The following is a 9,721-nucleotide window of genomic DNA, read 5'->3' as shown; positions in this document are numbered from 1 at the left end:
TTCGGGTGTCCTGTGCCCCTCGCAGCGGTCACCCCGCTTCTCTCCTGTTCCCTTCCCCCTCTTCTCAGTGTTGATCTAGTCCCAGCTAGATGTCTGTGCTGCGGGACAGGTGACAGCAGACTGGGTCAGGAGTTGGGGCCCAGCCTGTGGGGAGGGCACAGCCTGCTCAGGGTCTCACAGGCTGAAATCCAGGTGTCGGCTGGGCTGCTGTCACACGCGAGGCTCAGGGTCCCCTCCCAGCTCCCCAGTTGTTGGCAGAATTCAGTTTTTTACAGCTGTAGGTCTAAAGTCCCCCTTTTGTCACCTGTCACCCAATGTCACTCCGAGCTTCCCTGGCCGCCCACAGTTCCCTGCCACATGCCCAAGGCCAGCAGGAGGAGCCTTCACCCCTGAGTCCTCTGCTGCTGCGTCTCTGAGCTCCGGCCCGCCCAGCCTGGTCCAGCCTACCAGGTGGCAGGGACATGAGGGCTGAATGCCAGAGTGGGCCTCTCGGACGCCCCACACCTGGTCCCCCCCTCTCCTGAGTCATGCCTCAGCGCTCGACCCCGGAGCAGAAGACCCAGGCCCGCCCCCCTTCTGCTCCTGGACCCTGCCCTGTTCCAGAGGGGGCATGGCCAGAGGGAAAGGAAGACACTGGAACGTTGGGAGCATCGTGGCCGATGGAGTCGGGAAGTGGCCCCAAGCCCGCTGGACGCCCGAACGGGTCCTCCTCGCCCACCAATGCTGCCGAGTTCCTGGGCCGGGGGGCAGGGAGGGGGCCGGGGAGTATGTTCGAGGTCACCCCGTCACCCCATCGCGACCCGCACGCCCACCGCCCCTGCCTCACAGTTGGTCAGTGCGTCCCTGCCCACCCCTGCCCTGCGGCGCCCCCAGCTCTGCCCTGCCTGCCGTCCCAAGCGCTGGGCACCCAGCCGTGGTCAGGCCTGCGGGGAGCTCCTGAGGAGTGGAGGACAAATGGGCACAGGCTGTTTGCCACCTGCCCCGGTCGTGGCCTGGAGCCTGGCCTGTGGGTGCAGGCCCCCGTCTGCCAGCGGAGAGCACGTGACCGAGCTGTCTAGGAGGGCGCAGCCCGAGGCCGGCCCTGTCTGCTCCCGGACAGGGCCAGGCGGGCTCTGCGCAGCCTCCTGCTCCATTGCTGACCTCGAGTCGAGCTCCCGGGGCCGAGTCCTGCGTCCAGGCCACTCGCAGGGCTCAGCCCGTGCTTCCGGCCTCTGTATCCCACGCCCCTCGGTCCTCGCCTGCTCCAGGCCTGGGACCGTGGCACCTCCTGGCACCTCATTTGCTTCAAAGCACCTGAGGCCTGCGCCTTGCCCTGGGAGTGTCCGTCCCGGGGAGGGGAGTGGGCGCCCATCTTGGCAGCCCCCGGCTCTGGGAGCAGAGCACTCCGTCTCCGGAGGCCGCTGTGCCACGCCGCCCTGCCTGCCGGTGCTCCGGGCTGTCTGCTCTCACCTGGGGGTCCAGGCAGGAAACCCAGGTCTTCATCTTTTCTGGGGATAGAAGTCTGGGCAGCCTGGGGACATGCAGTCACACTAGGAGCAGTGGCTCTTGGATGGGCGAGTGGCTGATGAGGAGCTGTGCCTGGCCGTGCCTGGCTCTCTCGAGATGCCCCCTGGCCCCAGGACTCCGACCCTGGCCCCTCCCGCGGCGCGGGGCAGCCACCGCTGTCACCGCCTGAGTCTGTTGGAAAGTGAGGTGAGGGTGGGCATTCTCATGGTGTCACCAGCAGCTGAAGGCCTGGAGGGACCTCATTGCTGTTTACCTTTTTGAAATAATTCCTTCCAGAAAGTTCTGGGCGATACATGCACATGCACTTTTTTCTAGATTAAAGCTAGGGGCAAAGTGTCCAGGCACTGGTCAGCCGTTCCGTGTGTCAGAAAGAGCTGCCTGCGAGCAGGTACTCCCCAGGGTACAAAGCCATCCTGGGGAGGAGGTGCGAGTCCACGTGGGGTCAAGGCACTGTTGTCCACCACAGCCAGGCCCCGGGGGTGGCGCCTACAACCACGCAGGCCAGCCTTCAGGGGGTCTCTGCCCAGGCTTCTGGTTGCCGTGAGGCGCCACTTCCTTTGGTTAAAGCAGATGCAGCCCAGGTGGACGTGGGCCCACGGCTGGCCTGTGGCGGGTCGGGGTGGTCACCGGTGGGGTGGCTCCTGGGCGCAGAGCTGACGCAGCGTCCCATCCAAGGGACTACCGCCGGGCTCCCAGAGGAGAGTGGGCTGGACGTGGGCTCGCTGGGCTCAGCTCCCGCCCGGGCCCCTGGGAGCACGGCTGAGCCACAGGGCCAGGCCCACCTGGGGGCCAGTGTTTTTGGATGCTCCCAATCAGTCGCTGGCCGTGAGGCGTGGCGGGCCTTGTCGAGGGCATCCAGGGCATGTGGGCCCCCGTGTTGGACATGGCCAGTGGCAGTTTGCACGTTTGGGGCCCCATGCAAACCGAGCCTGTGGGGTCCCTCTTTAAACTGTTGGGAGTGTCGAAACGGTGACAGGCAGTCTGGACCATGCCCCGAGCAACTGCCGCAGCCTCGGGACTGGCCCAACAGGAACCCGCACTGACCGGCCACATCCCAGTGATGGGGACCGGGGCTTGGGGCACCTCCACGCGTCTTGTGTAACTTGTGCCATGTTCTAAAGTCTGCAGAGCTCGGCGTTTTATTTCAAAACGCTGGCTGGTATTCACGTGCCCGGGGCAGAAGACGGGGTGGGTCTCTCCACCTTCCAAAGGCCTCCACGGCCCTGGGTCCCAGAGCAAGGGGCAGGAGATGAAGTGGCACCAGAGATTAGCTTCGCATCACAGTCTGGAAGGGTGAGGTGGGGACAGGCGTGCCTCCCACCGCATTCTGTCCCTGCCATGTTGTCACACAGCCCCTGTGGTGGCGCTGTTTGGGGGTCAGGTCCAGCATGGAACCTTTGGCCCGGAGTGTGGCGTGCGTTAGCATCTGTCCACTCCTAGGGGCCGCGTTGGCCGGCCATGCGGCCCTCGGTGGCAATGAGTGAGGAAGCTCCCACCAGGATACGAGCTGCAGCAAGTGACACCGTCACTCGAGCGTCTCATGGTGACACTGGGGAAGCCCATCACCGGGAGCTTCCGTGGGACGCGGGCCCGGCTCATTCTCAGCCGAGGGCAGGTCACTCACATCGGGCCGCTTCCTGTCCCCGCGCTCACAGGCCTTCCCTGCCGAGGGTCTTCGGGAGCGGGTGAGGGCGGGTTCCTCTTCAGAGGAAAAGTAAATGGGAGTGGAAGGAGGATCCACGTGACCCTGTGTGGCCCTCACGAGTGAAGGGGTCTCAGGTGGAATCGACAGGTGCTAACGTCACAAAAAGGAACAGCAGAGTTGCCTCCTGGGAGAGGCTCCGCTGCCTCTGAGGAGGTTTGCCAAGGTCGGAGGGAGATGGGGGAGGGGCCTGGATGGGATCACAGAGCTAGCACGTGATTTTGAGCCGGACCGTTGGCTCTCACGGATGTCACTGGCCCCCGGGAGTGAGGGCTAGCTGGTCACACTGCATTGGTGTCCCCTGCCTGATCGCGAGGCTGCCTCGAGGGGAGGTGGGAGAGAGTTCTCGTGTGAAGGACACACATGCAAGTATTCGAGGGTGGGGACCCTCGAGGCTGGCGATGGTGGTTGGTGTTTATTATCCGATTCTGTCTCTTTGCGTCTATGTATTTTCCTGTAGAAAATAGAAGAAAACAAATCTTTGGAAAATATTACTTTCATGCTTTCTATTTTAGTGTCACCTTGTAGGGTTTTAGGAACGAGATGTGTTTAAAAAGCCCAACATTTATGTGAAAACAAAGTAAATTTGCTTTAAGACAGCCTGCGCTGGTTTAGACAAACGATGTCTAAATCTAGATACAACATAAGGGCCATGTGTCGGGGTGGACCCCACGCGCGCATCCGAATGTGCCACAGGCACAGCCGGGCTCCCTGGGCAGGGGAGCCAGGGAGTCCCCTGAGGACAGAAGACTTCTGGGAAGGAGGCTGTGGGAGTCGCACCCTGGCGGGCAGCCTCCTTCCAGACCTGAACTGGAGGGGAATGTGAGCATTTTTCATGTTTAGTGGTTTTAACTCCCTCTTCCCGCCCTGCTTCTTCCCACCTGTGTGCTCAGCATCGTCATGCGGTCACGGCCTGGAGGGCCGCCATTCACTCTGACCCTTTTGCTGGATGTGCCCATCCCCCGTGGGTGGCCCGAGGTCCAGGTGCTGAGGAACTCACCAGGCTCCAGGCACGCAGACCAGCGTTCCTGCTCACCCTCCCCTGCTTGAGTGTCCCCCACGTCACTCAGCTCCGTGCCCACCTGCCTGGCCCTGGGCAGGACCCTCAGGCTTCCTCGCCAGCTGGCTTCCGGCTGGTTCTGCCCTCGGGTCAGCCTGCCCACTGCTCAGAGGCCTCAGCCAGCATCTCGGAACCCCCACAGCTCCGCCCTGCTCCCGCCTGAACCCCACTCTTGCTGCCTGACCCTCCCCCGTTACAGGTTCTCTGACCCTGCTCCTGGGGGCCAGGGCCTTGACCTTGAGAGGACAAACCACACAGCTTCCATGCTCACCTGTTCAGTGACCCACAGACCCCGTGCTTCCCGATAAGTAACTGAGGCACGAGGCTGGGCCCAGGCCTCAGCGTGTCTGTCCCTGGGCCGGAGCTGGTCTGCAGGGCGCCAGGCAGTGGGGGAGCCAGAGAGCCGTGCCTTGGTTTCCCCATTTGTCACACAGGGATTGGCAATAGTCCATGCCTCGGAGGTGGTTAAACGACTCAGTAAATTAATACGTGTCGAGAGTTTAGCAGCACAGAGCACTTGTGGGCGAGCGTTAGCAACTTGATTTTTTATCGGGGTTTTTTTTTCACTCTGCCTGTGCTGAAACAACCCTGGCCCCCAGGCTTCGGGAGGACGTCAGGAGGTGGCCGTGGAGTGGGGGACACCAGCGGCGAGTTGGGGAGTCCCGGACTCTTTCCACGAAGGGAACCTGCGTGTTCTCTCCCAGTGACAAGCGATGCCCTCGGGGAGACGCAATCAAACGGCTTCTTTCAGGGAAGTTATATTTTTGGAGAGGCTTCTTGCAACCTAAAAGTGCATCGTTGCTTAAGAAAAAAGAGGCAGTTTTATTGCTTAAACCACCGGAGACAGGAGGCCCGTCAGCCCCCGTGTCAGCCTCGCCTCCCTTAGCGCTCTCCCTCCGGATTTAAAGGCTGTGTCACAGCAGTCATTTGTGCCTCTTAATTAGTCAACTATAAATAGGACGGACTGCGCTAGAAGCAGCAATGAGCAGCCCACGAAGTGAATCGAGTCAGAGATGCCTGATGGCCGCTGGGGGAAAACGAAGGGCCAATGCCCTTCAGCCCCTGCTGCCCCAGCTCCTGGCCTGGTGGCTGGGGCGGCTGCGCCCTAGGGCCTGTGAGGGGTGCGGTTCTGACCCGGAGCCCACCTGCCCTCTCTGTGGCCTCGAGGAGCCCCAGCCCAGCCCTGTACCAGGCCACCATCCACCCCACAGTGTGAGGCTTCATGGAGACGGGACTGCACAGTGAAGGGACACCCCGGCCTGAACAACAGGGGGTGGCGGGAGCACAGGGTGGACCCAGGACTCCTCGGGGTCTGTTGGGGACTGAGCAGGAGGCCACCCGCCGAGACCCCCACTCATGCTTCCCTCTGCTTTTGGGGAGGTGAGTGAGACGAGTCGTCAGGCCAGGGCCAGATTTTGTGTTTATTTAAAATTTTGGCATTTTGTTTATCATTGATTTTTTGGGATCGATTTTAATTGATTAATATATTGTGTTAAAGTATTCATTTATCTCAATTGTGGCGTTTTGGTGCCTCTTAAATTTTTCATGCAAATGAGCAAGGCTCCCGCCAGCCTGCTCGCATGTGTCCCTGGAGGACCCCAGGCTGCCCCTCCCACCAGCTGTCTGTCTGTCATACACCCAGTCTGCTGCTGACACAGCCGCACCCTCTGGCTCAGCGAGATGAGAGGAGCAAAGAGTGAGGACCCCGTAGTGGGCAGGGGGGTCTGGACCCTCGCGCCCCACCCCCGGCCCCGGAGAAGCGTGATGAGTCTGTGGTCCGCACGCCTGCCCCCTGCTGCAGGCTGGGCCAGTCTGCTTTATTTCCTAAGAAGTAAACGTAAAACAAAAGGAAAACCAAGCAAACGCCTTGCCAGGGTGACGAGGGAAAGAAACCAGGATTAAGCAGTTAAACAGCAGGGGGACGACAGACAGGTTTTGTTTTACCTCGTGTCTTTCTTGTCCCGCCTCCAATGCATCCTCGGGCATCAGAGCCGAGGAGTGGGAGGGACAGAGCATGCGCCTGGCCAGAGTGAGCAGGTGTGCGTGCAGTGTGCGTGCGGGTGTGCGTGAGAGTGTGTGTGCAGGTGTGCGGGTGCGTATGCGGGTGTGAGTGCAGATGTGAATGCGTGTGTGTGCGAGTGTGCGTGAGAGTGTGCATGCATGTGTGTGGGTGTGTATGCGGGTGTGAGTGCAGATGTGCATGTGTGCGTGTGTGCAAGTGTGCATGCATGTGTGTGTGTGGGTGTGAGTACGGATGTGCATGCGGGTGTGCGTGCGTGCGTGCGGGTGTGCGAGAGTGTGCATGCATGTGTGCGGGTGTGTATGCGGGTGTGAGTGCAGCTGTGCATGCGTGCGTGTGTGCGGGTGTGCGTGCGTGTGTGTGTGTTCGTGCGTGTGTGCGAGTGTGTGAGCTGTGCATGCGTGTGTGCGAGTGTGTGTGCGGGTATGAGTGCAGATGTGCATGCATGCGTGCGTGCGTGCGTGTGGGTGTGCATGCAGGTGAGTGCATGCGTGCAAGTGTGCATGCAGGTGTGTGCATGCAGGTGTGCGAGTGTGTGAGCTGTGCATGCGAGTGTGCGTGCGTGTGTGCTAGTGTGTGTGAGGTGTGTGAGTGTGTGTGAGCTGTGCATGCGAGTGTGCGTGCATGTGTGCGAGTGTGTGTGAGCTGTGCGTGAGGGTGTGCGTGCGTGTGTGTGAGTGTGTGAGCTGTGTGTGCGAGTGTGTGTGAGCTCTGCGTGCGTGTGCGAGTGTGTGTGAGCTGTGCGTGCGGGCGGGCGTGCATGTGTGCGAGTGTGTGTGAGCTGTGCGTGCAGGCGTGCGTGTGTGCGTGCGTGTGTGTGAGCTGTGCGTGCGTGTGTGCGAGTGTGTGTGAGCTGTGGTGTGGGCGTGCATGCGGGCGTGCGTGCATGGTGGGAGGGAGGGCGGGACAGTGGAGAGAAGGCAGAGAATCCTCTGGGAGATGCTGTCTCCGGGGTAACGCGCTTCTCTGCTCTGATTAGGGCCGTGAAGTCAGTGACAGGTGTCGTCTCACAGCCAGGGAGACATGCAGGCGTGTCCCCCTCCATGGCTGGTTGACTCCTCGTCCAGTGCTCTCTCCTCTTCAGCTCGCCTCTAGCTGGTGGGCTTGTGTGGGTGCATTCAGGGCTGGCAGGGCCTGATGCCCCATCTGAGCTCTGGAGAAGGGGGAGCACTGGTTGGGGTGCTCGGCTGAGAGCAGCAGAAGCTAATCGGCCTAGTTCGCTTTGAAGGGATGTCACAGACTGCAGGGCCAGAAAAACAGATGGAAGCTTCTGAAAGCAACTCCCAACCTCGCTGAGACGCAGCCCATCGGAGCCCCCTCCTGCCGCACACTTGGCCGGGAAGCTTCCTGCCTGCACTGCTGCCGGCCTGAGCCCCTGAGTAGTCGAGCCCACCTGCGCCCCAAACACTCAGGCCGCCTGCTGAGCCTGGCGCCCTTGGCCCCCACCCTGTCGGAGCTGGAGCCGGGCCCTGCGCCCGGCGGCAGGGTCTGGGGATCGGAGCTGTGGCTCCTATGGGCAGCTCCAATGACCAGGGCACTTCCTGAAACACAGACAGGCCTTTCAAAATACATTGGCCATTAAAAGGGACGGAGCTGACATGCACAGCCAGCTGGACAGGGGGGGGGCAGGACGGGGCAAAGCGGGGTGGCTGTGTATGGGCGGCAGGGGACCCCTGTCGGGGTGGGATGAGCTGCGTGTCCTCTGCATCAGCGTCAACACCCGCTTGCAATACCGTACCGCGGCTTCTCAGGATGCCGCCGTCGAGGGACCGGGTAGAGGGTCTCTGTTATCTCTTACATCTGCACGCAAGTGTCTCGTTATCGCCAAATAAAGCCTTAATAATAAAGAAGAGACGGTGGCGGCCAGGCCAGGCCGGGCGCCATGCACGCTGGCCGCTGTCCACCCTCCCGGGCCCTAGGCCACCCAAAAGCTCAGGCCGGAGACTCAGCTTGGTTGCTTGAGACTTGCCGTCCACAGGCGTCTCTTGGCTGGAGACTGGGGGTGTCGCCTGGAAGACGAGCCCACACGCGTGACAGCGCCTCGCTCTTCCTGGCCCCCGCCGCCTCATCTGCCACCCGTCTGATGGATTTTGGCGCCGGTGTCCCCCGGGGGGCGGAATGGCACCCTCGGCAGCGAATCCCACGGGGCTGTCTTGCGCTTCCCAGCAGCCCGGCAGTTCCAGAGGCGATCAACGCGCTGGGTCTCCTGCTCTCAATCTCTTCCCTTCAGCTCCCCAGTGTCTCACGGCGCCTTCTGCTGGAGTCTGAGCAGTTCGCAGAGAAGAACGAGCCTGGGAGGGGAGAGCGCTGGCCTTTGCCGGCCTTGGCCGTGGACCTGGCGCCCACCTCCCGGGGGAGGCCAGCTGTGGGCCCCTGCCGGTGTCCTCGCTGCACGGACGTGGCGTCCGCCAAATGCAGACCCTCGAGGTGACAAGTCTCCTGATTCGCGTCACCTTGTATGACCTCGGTGTCCGAGGGAGCACGTCACAGGGCACGTGGGAGTCCAGAGTGTGACGCTCTGCGTTTGCGCCTCGGGGGTAGGGTAGCTGCCGCAAGATGGGGCTGGAGCCGGGACTCACCGGGACTGCTCAGCGGTGCAGAGCCCAGGGACGTCCGGCCACCGGGCTGGCGGACGAAAGAAAAACCAGCAAAGCAGACGCCTTCTCTGATTCTCCCGCTTATGGCTCCGTCTGCTACTTTCTCCCCATTTGTTACTTTTCTATTTATAAGCTGCTGGTGCTGTGTAATTTGATCTGGTCACAGTCACAGAGAAGAATTGAGAATGTGATTTTAGAAATGTCAGCAGAACAAGAATTTCTGTCATCTGGTGCGTCTGCTCCCTCTGCTCGGGGCCAACCTCACACAGGCAGGGACCGTCCCGGCATCCACAGCGGCCTCCCAGCCCAGAGACACGTTCCGAACACGCAGACACTCCTCCCATTTCCTTCCCAGCCGCGTGTGTGCGTGTGAGTGTGTGCGTGCGCACGTGTGTGTGAGTGTGTGCATGCGTGCACATACGTGTGTGTGCGTGTGTGTGCATGCATGTGCATGCGTGTGCGTGTGTGCATGTGCGTGCATGCATGCGCATGTGTGTGCGTGCATGTGTATGTGTGCGTGCATGTGTGTGCATGTGTGCATGTGCGTGTGCATGTGTGCGTGTGCGTGTGCGTGTGTGTCGGAGGAAGGGGTTGGAGAGGGTGAAGACTATAGATTTTAGAATCAAAAGTCAAATGCCGTTGAAGGAAGGCATGAGGGTTTTCGTTTTTAGCTTTTATTATTACATTAACCTGTTTATTAAAAAAAAGAAAAAAACCCACACACACCTCTTCCCAAATTCTAAGAGTAACCACTGTTTGTTTATTTAACGGGTTCTTTCATTTTTCTTTCATGGCTCATTTGTCCCCTGCTGTCTGAGCACAAGCAGGACCGGGGC

This window comes from Pteropus vampyrus, unplaced genomic scaffold (assembly GCF_000151845.1).
Source record: "Pteropus vampyrus isolate Shadow unplaced genomic scaffold, Pvam_2.0 Scaffold380, whole genome shotgun sequence".
In the NCBI taxonomy this organism is placed as follows: domain Eukaryota; kingdom Metazoa; phylum Chordata; class Mammalia; order Chiroptera; family Pteropodidae; genus Pteropus; species Pteropus vampyrus.
The sequence above is the reverse complement of the archived record's forward strand: the minus strand, read 5'-3'. Positions refer to the sequence as shown.